This window comes from Pinus tabuliformis, chromosome Q (genome assembly GCF_031772625.1).
Source record: "Pinus tabuliformis cultivar Carrire ecotype Pingquan chromosome Q, CPIR1, whole genome shotgun sequence".
NCBI lineage: Eukaryota > Viridiplantae > Streptophyta > Pinopsida > Pinales > Pinaceae > Pinus > Pinus tabuliformis.
Window position 1 is genome coordinate 122202883 of NC_142296.1, and position 19273 is coordinate 122222155.

Here is a 19273-nt window from a genome sequence, read left to right on the forward strand (position 1 = left end):
GCGACGCAGGCCACAGAAGGGAAAACTGCGTCTCTGTCTTAAGATGTTCTGTTGATTGAATTTCTCTGTTGATAAGGTGTTCTGGGTTAGTTCTGTTATTGCTGATCTGATAACTGTAGTGGTCTGTAACTGTTATATTCTTGATGATCATTTGATGCTTTATGAAAAGAAGTAGGGGGTTGTAGCTCCCTTCCAGGAGAGACTGGAAACGAGAGAGAGTTGTAGCTCTCTGCAAGTTGCAGCCTGCGTACTGGTAAAGGACTGCACCAGTACAAAACCATTGTAAAAGGAGTTTCTAATTTGAAAGAAGATAGAGACATATTGCAGCAGGTGGTTTTCACCCACATTGGGTTTCCACCTTACATATTGTGTTCTTTGGTGTGACTATCAGTTTTCTTTTGTTCATGCTCATTATTTTATGGTACTGACATGCAAAAATAATTCAAAGAACAAATAAAGAAGATTTATTAAAAGAATTATATAACACTGATTCACCCCCCCTCTCAGTATTATTTCCAACAATTGGTATCAGAGCAGGTCCTTCAGAGAAGCTTGATCGCTTGAAGGTAGATCGTTCATCATGAGCAACTACGAGAGAGAAGCATCAATCAGGCCACCGGTTTTTGATGGGACAAACTTCAATTATTGGAAGGTAAGAGTTACTGCCTATCTTCAATCTCTTGGTACAGAAGTTTGGGACATCGTAGAGACAGGCTACGCTTTTCCTTCAGCTACTCCTACAGATGCAGCCGAGAAAAAGAAGTATGAAACAAATGCGAAAGCAGTCAGTACTCTATTAGGATGTATATCTCAATCAGAATTCATGAAGGTAATGCACTATAAATCCGAAAAAGAAATATGGGACAAAATTGTCACGAGCTATGAAGGAGATGAACAGGTAAAACGTGCTAAACTTCAAACTCTCAGAATTCAGTATGAGACTCTCAAAATGTATAATGATGAAAGTGTGGCTAACTATTTTCTTCGGGTAGATGAGGTTGTTAACTGTATGAAAAATTTGGGTGAAGAAATAAAAGAGGCTGTTGTGGTTGAAAAGGTTCTAAGATCATTGTCCCCCAAGTTTGAATCTAAAGTATCTGCAATAGAAGAAAAGGAAAATCTACGAATTCTTACTATGTCTCAGCTACATGGAATTCTAACTGCTTATGAAATGAGAAAGGGAGGTCCATCAGACAGAAGAGAAGCTGCTTTCAAGGCATCAGGCAAAGGAGATTATTATGAAGCGAGCCACGTCCCAGAAGAAGAGGAAGAAGAATCAAATTTTGTCAAAAATCTTCAAAGGGGTTCTGGAAGGTTCAGACGTAAGTTACCTTTTAAATGCTTTGCTTGTGGAAGAGTAGGTCATTATGCTGCAAAATGTCCTTATAAGGATAAAGGAAAGGAACCTGCTAGATGGAACAAGAAACAGAATGCAAATAAGAAAAGCTACTACACTCATGAAGATAGTGATGGTCTATCAAACAGTGATGAAGATGAACAAGGTAATGAATATAAGTTGTTAATGGCATTTGAAGATGATGATTATATGGATGCTATAGATGTGGATAACCTTTATGATGAAATTACTAGACTCAAGAGATGTATAGAAGAAAAGAACATGATCATTGATACTCTACAATTTCAAATTGATGAAAAGGAAAAACATCTTGAAAAATTAGAAGGTGAAATTGTTGGTCTTAGAAAAGAGATTGAGAAAACAAAAGCTATTAATCTCAAGTTTGTCAAAGGATCTGAAACTTTGGATGAGATTATCAATGTGCAGCGGTCTCCTCTAAACAAGACAGGTCTGGGCTATAATGGAGAAACCTCTCAAGCATCCACCTCAAAAAGTTATCTTGATGCAGCAAGAAGAAATGAGCAAAAGCACAATGAAGATCATCAGGTAAAGCAGGGACAAATTACAAACAGAAACTATCAAGGGCAATCCATCTTAAGGGTGAACAAAAGCTACAACCAGCCACAGGTAAAATCTTCTCAATTTGGTTCAAGAATAGATGACAATAGAAATTACAATCAATTGGCTGGTAGATTCGATAACCGCAGAAGTTTCTTCAATGGACAATGCTTTTCTTGCCATAACTTTGGTCACAAAGCAGCTCAATGTGTTGCATATAAAACGATCATGACTAGGGAAGCTCAAAAACAAAGAAGTATGAGGGGGATTACAAAAAGGACCTATAACAACTTTTCGGTTCTTGAAAATGAAGTTGAATGTTCTATTTGCAATAACTTTGGTCATGAAGACTCTGAATGCAGGAGCAGGTTTCAGCAGAAAAAGGAACAAGCCTCAAGCACCAAAACATGGAGAATAAAGGAACCTCAAACAGAAAGATGTGGGATAGCATTTTATGCAGAGGGACAGGAAAATCTATGGTACATTGACAGTGGATGTTCGAAGCATATGACAGGTGATAAAGAAAAACTTGTGTCTTATTCTACTCTAGAAAAGGGAAAGAAAGTCTCTTTTGGAAATGATACTCCTGCAACTATAAAAGGAAAAGGCAATGCTCAGTTAAAAGAAAAGGTCAAGGCTGGAAATGTTTTGTATGTTGATGGATTGAAGCATAATCTTCTAAGTGTCAGCCAGATGTGTGATCAAAGAACCGAGGTTATATTCAGATCAAATGGATGTCTTGTTCGTGATCTTGATACAGGTAAAACAGTGATCAAAGGCAAAAGAACTCCAAATAATCTGTACATATTTGAAGAAGGACAACAACAATGCTATCTGAGCAAGGATGATGAGCACTGGTTATGGCATCGGAGATTGGGACATCTAAGCTTTTCACAAATAAGGAAAGCATGCAAATATCAGGCAGTTCGTGATCTTCCAGATATCAAAATTCCTGACAACACCATATGCAAATCATGTCAGTTTGGAAAACAAACCAGAACTAACTTTCCAGAGAAAGAAGGATCAGCTAGCATGCCTCTTGAGCTAGTACATACAGATACATGCGGTCCTTTCAGGAAAAGAAAACCTCGAGGAGAAGAATACTTGATATTATTCATTGACGATTTCTCCAGGTTTGTCTGGTTAGGACTTATGAAGCACAAAGATGAAGCATTCGAAAAATTCAAATCCTTCAAAGCCTTGGTTGAAAATCAATCAGGTCACAAAATTAAGTGCCTCAGATCTGATAGAGGTGGGGAATTTACTTCAAATGAATTTTTAGATTTCTGTGAAGAACATGGGATAAGAAGAGAATTCTCTACAGCAAGAACTCCTCAGCAAAATGGAGTTGTGGAAAGGATGAACAGAACAATCCAACAAATGGCTCGTGCTATGCTTGATGAGTCAGGAACTCCCGCAACCTTCTGGGGTGAAGCTGCACATGCTGCGGTTGTTATTCTCAACAAAACAAATGTCCGGGTGAACAACACTCAAACTCCTCATGAGCTCTGGAGTGGTAGGACTCCTTCGGTAAAGCACTTCAAAATCTTTGGGAGCAAATGCTATATCAAGAATACGGATGAGCAGCTTAGCAAACTTGAACCTAGAGAAGATGAAGGCATTCTTCTTGGTTACTCTCCACATAGCAAAGCATACAAATGCTACAATAAAAGACTTGGCAGAATTGTTGACAGCATTGATGTAGTGGTTGATGAAAAGGGATACATTCCTAGGCAAGTACATCATGAAGACATCGAAGAAGATGAAGGCTACCCCCAACGACAGAATGATGAAGAAGAAGAACCTCAAGAAGAACCTCAAGAAGAAGAACCAGAGGAGCAAACAAGAATAGAAGAAAAGACTCCATCCAGATATGTTCAGAAGAATCATCCAGAATCTCAGATTATGGGGCAGAAAGAAGCAGGTGTACAAACAAGAAGAACAGTTGCAGAAGCTTCAAGCTATTTGGCATTACTCTCCTCTACTGAACCACAAAATGTGAAAGAGGCATGCAAAGATGAATGTTGGGTGAAAGCAATGGATGAAGAACTTGAGCAGATCGAAAAGAACAACACTTGGGAGTTGGTTCCTAGACCAAAAGATAAGAATGTTATCGGAACAAAATGGGTCTTCAAAAATAAATTGAATGAAAATGGAGAAGTAATTAGAAACAAAGCCAGACTTATTTGTAAAGGGTATGCGCAGCAAGAAGGAATAGACTTTGAAGAAACCTTTGCTCCTGTTGCAAGACTTGAGGCCATCCGAATGTTCCTTGCTCTCTCAAGTTTTCAAAACTTCAAAGTATTTCAAATGGACGTGAAATCAGCCTTTCTGAATGGAGACTTGGAAGAAGAAGTGTACATTGAACAGCCAGATGGGTTCATTCTTGGAAATGATCCAAATCTTGTATGCAGATTGAAAAAGGCTCTCTATGGTCTCAAACAAGCTCCAAGGGCTTGGTACTACCGTTTGGACAAATATCTTCATCAACAAGGCTTTTCAAAAGGATCAGCAGATAGCAATCTTTATATAAAAGTTGAAAATGACAAATTGCTAATACTTGTTGTATATGTAGATGACATTATTTTTGGGAGCAATGAAGAAGCTATGAGTCAAAACTTTCCCTCGGTCATGCAGAAAGAATTTGAAATGTCCTTGCTAGGAGAACTGACATATTTCCTTGGTTTGCAAATCCAACAAAAAGAAGGAGGAATCTTTTTATCTCAAACCAAGTATCTCAAACAGATTTTGAAGAAATATGGTATGGAAGATGCAAAACCAGTATGTACACCCATGGTCACAGGATGTAGCCTTAGTGCAAATGATGAATCTGCAGCAATACATCAACCAACCTACAGATCTATGATTGGAAGTTTACTTTATTTGACAGGTACCCGACCGGACATCATGCATGCAGTTGGAATAGTTGGAAGATTTCAGGCAAATCCGAAGGAGACTCATCTTCAGGCAGTGAAGAGAATTTTCAAATATCTTCAAGGGACTCAACATTATGGCTTATGGTATCCTAGAGATACAGATCTTACACTTCATGCTTATACAGATGCAGATTGGGCCGGAAGCGTGGATGACAGGAAAAGCACAAGTGGTGGTGCGTTCTTTATGGGTTCCAGACTGGTATCTTGGTTCAGCAAGAAACAAAGTTCAATTGCCTTGTCTACAGCTGAAGCGGAATATGTTGCTGCTGCATCTTGTTGCACCCAACTCCTTTGGATGATGCAGACTTTGCAGGATTTTCAAATCACTTGTACACCACCAATCCCCATCTTATGTGACAACACAAGTGCAATCAGCATCTCAAAGAATCCTGTTATGCATTCAAAAACCAAGCACATACCAATCAAGTACCATTTTCTCCGGGAACAAGTACTTGAACAGAAGGTCAAGTTGGAGTATGTTCCTTCTAAGGAACAAGTTGCTGATATTCTCACCAAACCATTGCCCAGGGACACTTTTGAATACCTCAGGCAAAAGCTGGGGGTTGTTGATGCATCATCTTATTGTTGAACCTTTTTTGATTGATGGCACAGGTTCAGGGGGAGCATATAATGCATTGTTGGCATTATGGAGGATGGTCAGAAGGAGATCTTGGAAATAGCTGCAATATGTCTCTATCTCTTTCATTGTGGATTATGGTTCTTTGCTGCAGATCTGGTTCATTTTCAGGAGGAGCATGATCTTAGGGGGAGCATACCCCTTTGCCCTTGATGTCAAAGGGGGAGAATGAAGCTGAAGTTTGTGAGGTTGCCATCAAGTCCAAAGGGGGAGATTGTTGGCATTATGTTTCTGGTATGGCTATATGTTACAGATGTTGTACTTGATGGCAACTCCCGTGGCAAGGCTCTCAATTTGTTGAAAATTAAGAAGAACGCAGGAAAGCAGTTCAGAAGGTGCGTACCCGCAGGTACACCATGCAGGGACTGCGTCCAGATACGCAGGGCAGCCGTTCAGGAGGTGCGTCCCCCCAGTGCACACATTTCAAGGCAGAGAAAAGCACACATGGGGTTTCTTATGTTTTACTCTTGGTATTTAGCCGACGGTATTGGGTTATTATGGTGTCGGCTCGTGGTATTGATCCATGTTTTAAGGAAGAGCTTTCCTATATAAAGCAAAGGAGATCATTTGGCTTGAGCATGTTTTGGGTTGAATATCTTATGAGGGCTAGATCTGGTCTAGATCTAAACAAGGCGAATCTACTGATGGACCAAGATATCTTCGGCGCATGTTCAGATCTGTAGAGCTGACTGTCTGGGTTACTTCTGAAGTCTTGAAATCATCTATGCCCGGAGGTACGCAGGTGCAGTAAGGGTTCAGGTGCGTCGGTACGCAGGCGCAGAAGGGTTCAGGTGCGCCGGGACACAGGCGCAGAAGGGTTCAGGTGCGTCTGGGACGCAGTTCAGTAACAGGAGATCTGCGTGGGGACGCAGAGCGACTAAGGTTCAGGTGCGTCCCTGGAGCAAAAGGACGCGGCGCGATAGCATTTCTGGGTGCGTCCCTGCAGCAAAGTACACGGCGCGATAGTGTTTCTGGGTGCGTCCCTACAGCAACAGGACGCAGTGCAGTTCAAGGAACAGTGCGTGGGCACGCAGTGCAGCAGAAGGATACCTGCGGGTGTACGCAGGAAAGCAGAAGGTGAATTGCGTCGCGATGCAGGCCACAGAAGGGAAAACTGCGTCTCTGTCTTAAGATGTTCTGTTGATTGAATTTCTCTGTTGATAAGATGTTCTGGGTGAGTTCTGTTATTGCTGATCTGATAACTATAGTGGTCTGTAACTGTTATATTCTTGATGATCATTTGATGCTTTATGAAAAGAAGTAGGTGGTTGTAGCTCCCTTCCAGGAGAGACTGTAAACGAGAGAGAGTTGTAGCTCTCTGCAGGTTGCAGCCTGCGTACTGGTAAAGGACTGCACCAGTACAAAACCATTGTAAAAGGAGTTTCTAATTTGAAAGAAGATAGAGACATATTGCAGCAGGTGGTTTTCACCCACATTGGGTTTCTACCTTACATATTGTGTTCTTTGGTGTGACTATCAGTTTTCTTTTGTTCATGCTCATTATTTTATGGTACTGACATGCAAAAATAATTCAAAGAACAAATAAAGAAGATTTATTAAAAGAATTATATAATACTGATTCACCCCCCCTCTCAGTATTATTTCCAACAACCTTCAGCAGGCTCCAAGCAAAGCTTCCTTCCGGATCCGTTCCAGCCTCAAGCCTCTAACAAAACTCCTTCCATGACTCTCTTCATGATGTCATAAATGGTGGATGAACATCAACACACAAGGAAACAAAGGTTTCCTGTACAAAATGGGGGAAGTGCAGAAGGCACAAGGGACTTCAGACTTGGTCAAGGGAAAATTCTCAGCATAATAACCTTTATCTCTATTCTCTCCTCCCTTAGGCCTTCCCTTTGAGGTCATTTTATACCATCTCCAAAGTAGTTTTTTAGTTAGGAGTTGGTTGGGAACAGTTGGGCCACGGGCACTAACAGGTGATCAGCAGGTAAAACCCGCGATCTCCGCCCGAAAATGAGGAGTTTTATATTTTTTTAAGTGTTTTAATACATACACGCAGGTTGGCTATACACAGACCCACGTATACATGCGTTTAACTCAGGGCAATGTCACATATAAGGGATAAAACACTGTTTTTTAAATTTTAGGACCAGGTCTGGAAGGAGGGGTTGCCCTAGGCCATGAGTACAGCATCACAAACCATAAGAGTGAGATTTGGAGCTATAACACCTTTGTTTAAAAGTGTTTCTGCGTAAAAATAAGGAATCCAAATAGCGATTGATATTGGGAGTGATTTGCAGCTCATATGGTACTATTATCTATGTCTGAGTTCATTCCTTTTATGTGAATTGTTGTTTGATCGCTCTTGCTATTATCAGATATATGCATGTGTTTTAACAACATTCTTTATACTTTCCACTATTAGGTGTTTACAGCATGCTTTCCTTTTAATCATACATGTATCAGTAATATAAAAAAATAGGTGTAACAATGTGTTAATCACTTTGTTCAACTATTTCAACAAAGAAATCATTAAGTAAAGGAATATCTATGTTTATTTCTTAGAGTCATCTATATGCCTATCAATGAATAGAGATTATCAAACGTTGCACTCCAAAGAATAGAAGCCTCCCGGGATAGAATAGTTATTTATATTTTCGCTGATAGATTAGGTCATCCATTCATTATCATTTATTAGAAATCAATCACTCATCCATCCCCTTTTATTCATTATTGGGAAACTGGTCCGATTATATCCAGTCGTAGCCACCATTCCAAATGGAAAAGGAGTTGTATTAAGGTCCGGACCGGGCGGTTATCCCCCAATGTTGATACAACGATTTTCGGGGCATCAACATTTTTGGCACTAGAAGGAGGGCATGAACTATGAATGGCGATCAAATCCAAATCTATAGACCATTCTCAGAGTAACTCTCCCTCCACATCACCTCGTACTTCCAAATTGCATGCTGGTTCTCCAGTATCCAAGCAAGAAGAAGAGGAATCAACTACCACTGCCCTCACCCACAATACTCTAGAAAGATTAAGTCTCGAGTCCCCTGAAGTTCAGTTACTCATCCAGAAACTTCAAGGCTTCTCGATAACACCACAAAAATCTAAAGTATCTCAAAGCAGTGAGACTTCACACTTCAATTTACCTCATCACCTCACTAGACTTCAGAGCGAAAAGCTCAGTATTGAACCTATTGAGTTCCCTTTACCCAAAAGGAAAAGGGCCAAGAAGAACACTGAAGGTTCTGATAGTGAAACACTTTCATCCACATCCTCCATCTCATCTTCCCCTGTGCGAAGTCAACCATCCACCCCTTCATTACACATTGTTGTTCATTAGGGATTAGGAACTTCAACATCTCAACCTGCGCAATCCTCAATATCAACTCCTTCCAAAAAATCTGGAATTTCAATAGTAGTATCATCCACTACTGGTGTTACAATGGAAGATCCATGGACCAGGCCTGGTGCGGTCACTATGCCTGCACCATTACATGCATTACCTGATGCTCCTGACAAATGGCTACCCTAGTTTAACCCAGATGATGGAACAAAAGCTGAGGAACATATTAATAAATTCATGTTATCGGTTAATATCAAAGGAGTAACTAATGAAGATGTTGTAGTTAGGCTCTTCCCTTATACTTTGCAAGGATTAGCAGGATCCTGGTATTTTTCCTTGCCATCTGGTTCCATTACCAGTTGGACCACTTTCCAAGAATAGTTTCTCACTAAGTATGGAGATGATAGGTCTTTAGCCACATTAATAAATGATCTATCCAATCTTAGTATAGAGCATAGGGAACCAATTAAAGAATTCAATGAGCGATTCAATAAACTCTTGAATAAAATCCCAACGGCCTCCAAACCAACTGAACAAATCAGAAGCGAATGGTATATAACTGCCCTACCTGCCAATATAGCTATTTTTGTAGACAAGGCTGCAAAACCAACTTTAGCTGAAAACATTAAAGAAGAACTTGCTGTGGAAAAACGTATTAATTCTCTAGAGAAGAAAGCTGCTCTGGAAGATAGAAAAGCCAAAAAAGTTTCTTTTAAAGATGATTCAAAGAAGAAAACCCCAAAAGATCCATACGATATGGAAGGTATGCAAAAGGTCCTCAAGACTTTGTCAAATGAAATGGTTGAAATCAAAAAAAATTAGCAGAAACTTCAACTAAAAGGCCTTTTATAACTTTCAAGAAAATTGAATCAAAACCACCGAATGTTATATCTAATGCAGATTCAGACCCTGAAGAAGAAGAAGAAGAAACAATCTCACCAACTGATGATGAAGAGGAAGTTGTTGAATGCCATGGAATGTGGGATTTCATACTACCTAACTCCGATACAGAAAATGAAGAAGAAGATTTTCCTGTCACTACTAGGAGTAAACGTGCCCCTGAACCCATCCAGGCAACTTCAAAGAAAAGAAGTGCAGGTGCCACAACAACAAAGGAAAAGGTATCGATAAGGAAGCCAGTTGCAATGGTTTCTGAAAACCAACCTTCAACCTCAAATATGCCCTCAACATCTAAAACATTAGTAGTATTCGATTCAATGGATTACAATATCGTTGATGATATGAAGAAAACTAAGGCAAACATTACTATGTTTGAACTTAGTAAACTAAAACATTAGCAAAAATTGCTTCTCAAATAATTGAATGTTGTTCCTTCCTCACCTCTTCCCAGTGCTAAAGCTGCAAATGATTCAGGACAACCACCTTCTAGCAGGATCGAAGCTACTGATACGATTCTGATTGGAGACAGATCCAATTCCCATACTCCTCCTTTCCTATTAACCTATGAGATTTATAATCGTAATCTGCACAATTGTTTGATTGGTTCAGGGGCATCCTTAAATATAATGCCAGCTTCGTTTTGTTCCAAACTGAACATTGAACCCCAGAAATCTGCAATTCACATTGTACAGCTAGATAGAACTAAGGTAAAGGTTGTAGGGGAAATCAACTCCGTAACGATCAGGTTATCGACCGATTCGAGAGTAGTTCAAAGAATTGATATCCTAATTGCCGATATACCTGAATTTTATGGTTTAATCTTAAGTAGGGATTGGTCCGAAAAGCTCCATAGGTATATTTCTACCGATTGGTCCCATATGTGGCTACCTTACAATGGAAAGCCAAATCAAATGAAAATCAATCCGGAAAAGCACATGACCCACACCATCACAGAGTTCGAACAGGAAAATCAACCCATAGCATTTAATAACAATATCTTAGGGAATTATTCGTCGGAAACATTCTTTGGCAACTTCACAGCCCAACCATCTCCTTTCTTAGTAAACAATTTTTCATCTCAGATCGAAAATTATTCACAAACAGATTGGTCAAAATGTTTTGGTGATACTGAGAAAACTGTAAATAAAATTGTAGAGAATTTTTTATTTTAGTCTTTATATTTTGATGGCTCTAAATCTAATGAAGGCTCGGGAGCAGGATGTATCTTGGTTAGTCCGCAAGGAGAAAAAACAATGCTGTCCTGTAGGTTAGAATTTGAATGCACAAACAACACAGCCGAGTATGAAGCCTTAGTCCAAGGATTGTACAAAGTAATCGGCCTTAAAGTGCAATATTTGAAAGTATTCAGTGATTCTGAAATTATTGTCAAACAGGTGACAAATATGATTCATTGTCTTTCAAATCACCTCAAGCATTATCAATCGCTGGTGCAAGAACTCGCCTCAAACTTTTCAGCATTCAATATCTCTTCCATTCCCAGGTCTCAAAATTCGGCAGCCGACTCGCTAGCCAATGTTGCTTCCAAACTCCTACCTTCCGAAGATTATAGCCCAGATAGATTTTTAGTAGAATTTCTTTTTAGGCCATCAATTCCTCACAATGTCACTAATTGGAGAGTTTTTAATCACGATGAAGACATTTTACAATTCCTGACTTCTGAAAAATCCTATGATGATCAGATTATAGAGGAGAACGATCATTATCTTCAAATGAGAGAAAAGCATGAAGAAAACTCAATACCGAAGCCTGTGGTGAAACTGGAGGATCTTTATGACATTAAAGACAGATTTAAACCTATGATCAATACAAAGCTCCACAGTTCCACCTTGAGGTTTGAGTTGATTAACCTTGGCACTGAACAAAATCCTCAAAACATTAATCTAGGATTAGGACTTTCTCTGGAAGAAAAAAGGGCATTCATTAGTCTATTAAGGAAAAATAAACATGTCTTCGCTTGGAAGTATGATGATTTAAAGACGTATGATACATCTATCATCCAGCATACTATTCCAATGCTCGCAGAACAAAAACCAGTTCAACAAAAGCTCAGGAAAATAAATCTGAACCTAGAGAGTCAAATTAAAACTGAACTTAATAAACTCTTAAAGGCCAAGATTATTTTTCCCGTTCGACACTCGAACTGGGTCTCCAATATGGTGCCTGTTAGGAAGAAAAATGGCGATATCAGGATTTGTATAGATTTCATAAATCTAAATAAGGCAAGCCTAAAAGACAATTTCCCATTACCTACTATGGAGCAGATACTCCATTCAGTAGCAGGCTCTGAATTGATGCCCTTTTTAGATGGTTTTTCAGGATACAACCAAGTTTTGGTCCATCCTGATGACAGACTTAAAACTACATTCAGGACAAAGTGCGGAACTTATGCTTATCAGAAGATGCCTTTTGGACTGATTAATGCAGGAGCCACGTTCCAAAGAGCGATGGATATAGCTTTCAAAGGATTGATCAATAAAATAGTAGTTGTCTAGTTAGACGATATTACTGTATTTTCTAAAAAGAGAACCAATCATTTGCATGATTTGAACCAAATCTTTCAACGCTGCAGAAGGTACGGTATTTCACTCAATCCTAAAAAATCCTTCTTTTCTCTTGACCAAGGAAAGCTTTTGGGCTTTATTGTCTCCAAAGATGGCATTTATATTGATCCGAGTAGGATCAAAGAGATCTCTGAAATCCCTTTTCCTCATAATAAAAAATCCATGCAGTCATTTTTAGGCCAAATCAATTTTGTTAAAAGATTTGTTCCAGACTTTTCTCACATCATTTTGCCACTACAAACTATGATTAAGAAAAATTCAGTTTTTAGATGGGGATCAGCAGAAAAGGAAGCGTTTGATTTAATCAAACAATCAATAATTAATGCCCCCGCTTTAAATACTCCTAATTTTTCTAATCATTTCACATTGTATACTATCGCATCCGATTTGTCTTATGCAGCAGTACTCACTCAGATTAATGATCACAACTTGGAAGCACCCATTTCATTCTATAGTTCAAACTTGCAGGGTGCTGAACTGAATTATTCCGAAGTAGAAAAACAAGCCTTTGTTGTATATAAAGCTGTCAAACATTATAGACCCTTCCTTTTAAAAGCCCATACAAAAGTCATAGTTCCTTTCTCTGTAGTAAGGCAACTATTAATCCAAAGGGAATTATGTGAAAAGAGGGCAAACTGGGTTACAGCACTTCAAGAATATGACTTGGAAATCAAGCCAGCAAAGATTGTTAGAGGCCAAGGTTTTTGCAGGTTATTGGTAGGAGCATCCAACATTCAACAACCAGGTGATACAGAACATTTCAAATAAATCAATCAGATAAGTATTATTGATTCTGAATCAGATTATGCAGAATTGATCTTTTATTTGAAAAATGGATATGCACCCCCTAACCTGTCTTATAAAAGAAAGAGGGCCATTAGATTGAAAGCAAGAAATTTCACAATTGTTGATGATGTACTTTTTAGGCAAAATTATGATTCAATCTTATTAAGATGCCTAGAAAAACATGAAGCACAAAAGGTTTTGCAGGAATTACATGATGGACCAGCAAGAGGACATTTTGGAGCTAACACAACAGCCCACAAAATCATTCATGCTGGATATTATTGGCCCACCCTGTTTAGAGATGCTCATGAATATGTAAGGAAATGCTGAAGTTGTCAAACTTCTAGTGGAAGACAAAGAAAGTCAGCTTTCCCTTTGCAACCAGTCAACATTGAAAAACCATTTGAGCAATGGGGATTGGACATCATCGGAGAAATCACTCCACATTCTTCCAAACAGCATAAGTATATCCTTACTGCCACGAATTATTTTACTAAGTGGGTTGAGGCAATTCCATTGAAGACAACAAATTTTGAGCCAATTATAGAATTCATAGATCAATTCATCATTACCAAGTTTGGTGTCCCAAATGCTCTTGTTTTTGATAATGCATCTTATTTCTCAGGCAATGCTATGTTTGATTTCGCTATTAAAAGGGGATTTAAATTGAAATATTCTGCTAATTACTATCCCCAAGGTAACGGTTTAGCAGAATCTACCAATAAAAATCTAATTAAGATTATTAAGCGAACTATCGAACAGAATAATAAAAACTTGCTTAAATATTTGATATTTGTACTATGGGCTGATAAGATAACACACAAAGCTTCCATAGGTTCTTCTGCATTCAATCTTGTGTATGGAAAAGAAGCAGTACTACCAACAAATCTTGTCCGTCCTTCTCTAGCCCTATTTCAGTTTATTGAGGAAAGCCCTTCTTCTTCTATTCAAGTTAGACATGATCAAATCCTAAAATTAGAAGAGGAAAGAGAAAAAGCCAAGATTATTCATGCAAAACATCAGCAAATTATCAAGTCATCCTTTGATTCAACTTCATCCAGTTCAAAACAGTTTCAAGTCGGCGATTTAGTTCTGAAATGGGACAAAGCCCATGAGGATAAAGGAAAACACACCAAGTTCCAGAAAATGTGGCTTGGGCCATTTCAGATCTGCGAGAAGATAGGCCATTCGAAATTCATATTACAAGATTTATCAGGTTTGAGAGATTCTCTCCCTGTTAATGGCCTTATCTTAAAGAAATTCTTCAATTGAGGAGGTAACCCCTTCTCCTTTTTAGTTTAGGAAAATTTGTAGTTTGTAGGACCATTAGGAAATAAAGTTGTAAGGTATCTTCCATTGACCTTTGCTGTATGAAAAAGTTGCTCAAGGAAGTAGTATTGATATTTGATTTTAAAATAATAGAAGTCTTAGACAAAAGGGATAATTTCTAGGAAACTAGGTATAATTGCATTCTGAAACCGCATTTCAATTGTTGTGAACTCTTCTCAAAATTTAGAAATATTGTAAATCATTTTATGTTTTCAAATTGGTCACAAAAAAAAGGTTATCAATATCAAAACAGAAACTAATCTAATTTCAGCATCTTCAACTCTTACCTTGTCGTCCATTCTCTCTTAAGGAGAAAATTGTCCATCCCATTCATCGAAGTTTGTAATTACTAAGAGTGTAATTCTAAAATATTTGATATAAAAGATAAGAGGTCTTATTACAAGCCTGCTTACCATGATCATCGGGAAATAGTTTAACCGACATTACCAACACTGCATACCAAAACAGGGTAATGGCTTATTATAAGACAAGGGGTCCCATCACGAGCCAGCTTGTTCGGTTAGATTACTACCAGTGAATGGCATTGTCACTCAGCTGGCCACCAAACCAGGACAATGACTTTTTATCTTGCAAAATAACAGGAAAGTAAAAGAAATACATAATATGAAAGCATGTTTTGAATTCATTCTGTTAATTATACTCTGAAGATGATGGGATAATGGACAGTAATATGGTTAAAAGGTATCCCTGTCGAAACTATGAACGTTTCCTGGCAGTAGAGGCTCTACCTATGACAGACGAGTCAATTCTAAAAGTTGATTTGGAAAGGTTTTCCATTTTATCATTATCAACCAATAAAGGCCAATTTAAAACTTAGAATGTATCTAATTTTAAACAAGAGAGGAAATTAGCAAATATAGTTTTATTTTATTTGGAATGCATATATACCTAGTTATATTAGAATTTTCCTCTTTGATGAGATTCCTATTTAGAGAAAGTTTAAGTATTTCAGTACTTTTCAGAGATAACTGTTTCTTCCAGCGAATCGCCAATTGTTGTGCTCTACAACAACACCCCATTTCATACAAATTTTATTCTCAAAACTATAATATTAAATGGGTCCCTTTTTATTTAAATTGGTATCAACTTATTATTATTCAAAAAGGTCCGAAGCAAAATAAAAACATGATAAAACCTTTTTTGATAATCCAATTAATTGGTCTTATAACATATAAATGAGTAATCTTTTATCATTGCGATAAAGCGATCGCAAGATTGCATATCGCAATGACAAGGGAGGCATGACTTAAAAGACCCATTGATTTTCTCCGACGCGACAACGCACAAAAGGCTATCGTATATCGGTAATGACGAGTTATCATAACAAAAGCCCCTTTGCTCCGATGCGATGCGATATCGCTATCGGCGATCGGAGATGTACCATACATGCTTTTCAAAGCCCTCAGTTAATATTCCCAATGCGAATTGGCGATATCGCTATCGGCAATCGGGGATTCCGAAAGGAACCAATATAACGATTTAAGCTTTCCCCCGATGGCCGATTGTGATAAAGGTAAAAGCGCGGATTTCAAAAAGGATTGATAAAGCCGGGATATTACGGTTAATTAGTATTAAAGGCCTTATCTTCCCGATAGCGATTCACTTACGCTCAATCGCCAGAACATCAAAGCCATGCTTGAATGAATCATTCAGCCAATAAAATGATATGATGAGCATTTAAAGGATTGGCAGGTTTAAATGGCCATTTAATGAAATAGTCAGTCTAAAATCTCTTCACAGATTGTATCCGCAACCACCTTAAGTTAATCCTCCATCATGAATTGATTAATATATCTCGTTCATATTTGGTTTGCGCCACCAATTCTCCGCATTACATTCATTTTCACTCCTGTGCAGAGCTCTTCCGAAGCAGTAAATTCAAGCAGAATGGGGAAGAATTCTAAGAAGACCGCAACAGCTTCCGCTTCGCCAACCACAGGACAACCCACCACTGATCCAGGAACAAAAAGAAAAGGATTGATATCCGACACTACATGTCTAGGACTCGGCAAAACTACTTGGCAAAGCACCTATAATTTAATTGAGGCTGAAGGACCCGAGGTAACAGCAGTGCAAGCCACAACAGATACGACTCGGAAATCTGATGCTACTCTAAAGGATTTAGCTGACTCTTTCCTTCATCGGATAGCAGCCCGAGAACAAATTCTTCTATATACAGATGTAGTGAGGTGGGAAATTGAAGAAATCCCAATCACGAACAGAACATTTTGCACCATGGATGGGAGAATCTTTGGTTCATTTCAACCTGATGATTTAAGGCAAATGTACCATTTACCTATACCGAGAGAAGTACAACAAGGCATTCTTGGAAAAGTTCAGAAATGAGAATGAAATTGAATTTGAACCTATTCGGGATTGGATGCAAAATCCAGCAAAACACAAGCATGAGTCTTCGGGTAAGTACTCTGTTGATTCTTTGTGTTCTCCTTATTGTTATGCCGGGATAATGATGTGTAGATTATGGGGGTTGCATGATTCCGCAAACTTCACTATAGAAATGGTGATGGAGGCAGCATGTAATAGTCCAAGCAGGAGTTGACTTGACATCCATAGGAAGATGGTTCAGAAAAATTCACCTATGTAAGGGTTTTCGGCAGCCAAGCCAAACCTCATGTCCTCCCTTTGTACATACCTGATAAACTGTTAGCCAGGGAGGTAGCCTATCAGATTACATCCGAAGGAGTTACACAGACTCTGAGGAGTAAAAAGTAGCAGGTTTGGCCTCCTTTTCCTCTAATATGCGGTGTCTACGCTCTGCATGACTTTAAACATGTAGAGAAAGAAGCTGATAAAATTAAGGAACTAAGTCTAGCAACTCTTCCTAATAGGTGATTTGATCCAAACAAAGTCGCCTATAATGCACTTGAACAGGAAAAATTGACTAAAATTGACCATAAAGAAGATATGTTCAATGACCTTTTCTCCTCAGCCGAGTCAATGTCCCAAGTTAAATCGCTGGACAGAATGGAATATAAGGATGACGGGTTAGTTGAATTTAACAGACTTAGAGAACAGAGGTTGCAAACTCTGCCTCTAGATCTGTTAGCAACGACACCAACGACAGAATCAAGCGAGCCTGAGAAGCGACTTACTAAGGAACCTCCTGCTACAACAAAAGAGCAGGAGGAAGTGCATGCAAAAGTGCAAGAGGAAACCCATGCAAAAGAGCAAGAGGAAACCCAGAGAAAAGAGCAGGAACAAAGCAGCACAGAGGTGAATGTAGATGCCCAGATTGACCCGAAATTGCTCCAGGAATGTCAGCAATTCGACTCAATCATAAGCAATCTCGAGTGCTCGAAAGAAGCCGAAACATAAAAAGCGGCTGACACACAGGAGACAACATCTAAACAGGTTCCCAATGGAACCAGTGGCCTACCCAGTTCTATAGAAGTAGAGATAATTCCTAAGGATCCCTCCTATCAGATTGTTTTGCAAGTAGAAGAAATTCCTCCCTTAGATGTCTTTTACAGCCCAAAGCACAAAGCTGTAGTAAAACAACAGCGGAAAAGGAGAAGGACTGATCAACCTTCCCTATTTCCTAAAAAAACAGTGACGAGCAACGTGGTTTGGAAAGAGGAGTTTGATCCCTCTGATGACCTAACAAAACTGTCCCAATATGCTAGAGCCTATTCGACAGCCACCATAGATAAGGCATCAGAGGTGAGTAATTTATTAAAAGAAAAAGACCAGGAAATCTTTTTGCTACAAGCACAACTATTGGAGGCACAACAGAAGGCAGAGCAAGTAGAATGGCAATTGTTTACACAGCAACAAATAAATAATCAATTGAATAAACAATTGTAGGAAGATAAACAGAGAATTGATTCAAGTGCAGTTCAAAAGCAGAAAGAGCTGTCGGAAGCATTGGCACAACTAAAAGCAATGAATGAACAAATGCTGAACTCGAAAGATGAGAAAATTGCTCAACTATAAGCCCAAATAGAGAAAACCAAGAATCTTCCATAGCCAGCTGAATTCAGAGCAGATGCATTACAGATAAACAAGGCATTGGTAACACAGATAAAGTTGTTATGTCAACAAATCGCCCAAGCAGAACCTTTATGTGACTTAACAGCATCAATAGGTGATAAATCGGCTGATGCTAGAACAGACTTGGAGCAGGCCGATGAGACCTTGACTAATTTTCTTGAGTGGCAAGACACTGTTGAGGGATAGGCATCTAATTTGCCAAAAATCCTAGAATCGCATAAAGAGATATTATTTACAGAATGGCAGTCCCAGTTAATGAAAGCAGAGAGAGCAGTTTCAAGATGCAAACTAACCACAAGTAATTTGGTTGAATTGATTAATGATAATCTCTACTTATCTAACTTGATTTCTCAATGTACCCCAGGTAAATTGACATCGGCTAAAACATTGGAGCAGTCATGTTATCCAGAGCTGGAGAAAAATGGGAGATTAATCGCAGGAATTAACAGTTTGACATGGGACACCTATTTCTTGTTCTTAGTCAAACCATACAGCCAGAGAGCCACCCTAAAGTGCCTCAAAGATGCAATCGGGTGTATCATTCCCGATATACAGGATGCCATCTATGCTGCCCAACTCAATTCTCATCTCAACCGACCACTAGAAGTGGAACCAATGCTTGCGATATGCCAGCTCAGGTCTAAAGGTAAACATCCTAAGTGATGAATCATGCTATCGACTGCCAGATTGCCATGAGGAAGATATTCAGAATCAAGTTGTACCAATTAAATAGGATTTTAGTTTCATAGTTAGTTAGTTTTAATCAAGTATTTATAGACCCTTTCATGTATTTAGAAAGGGTCGTAATTTTTTGTATATGACTTAAACCTGAAGTTG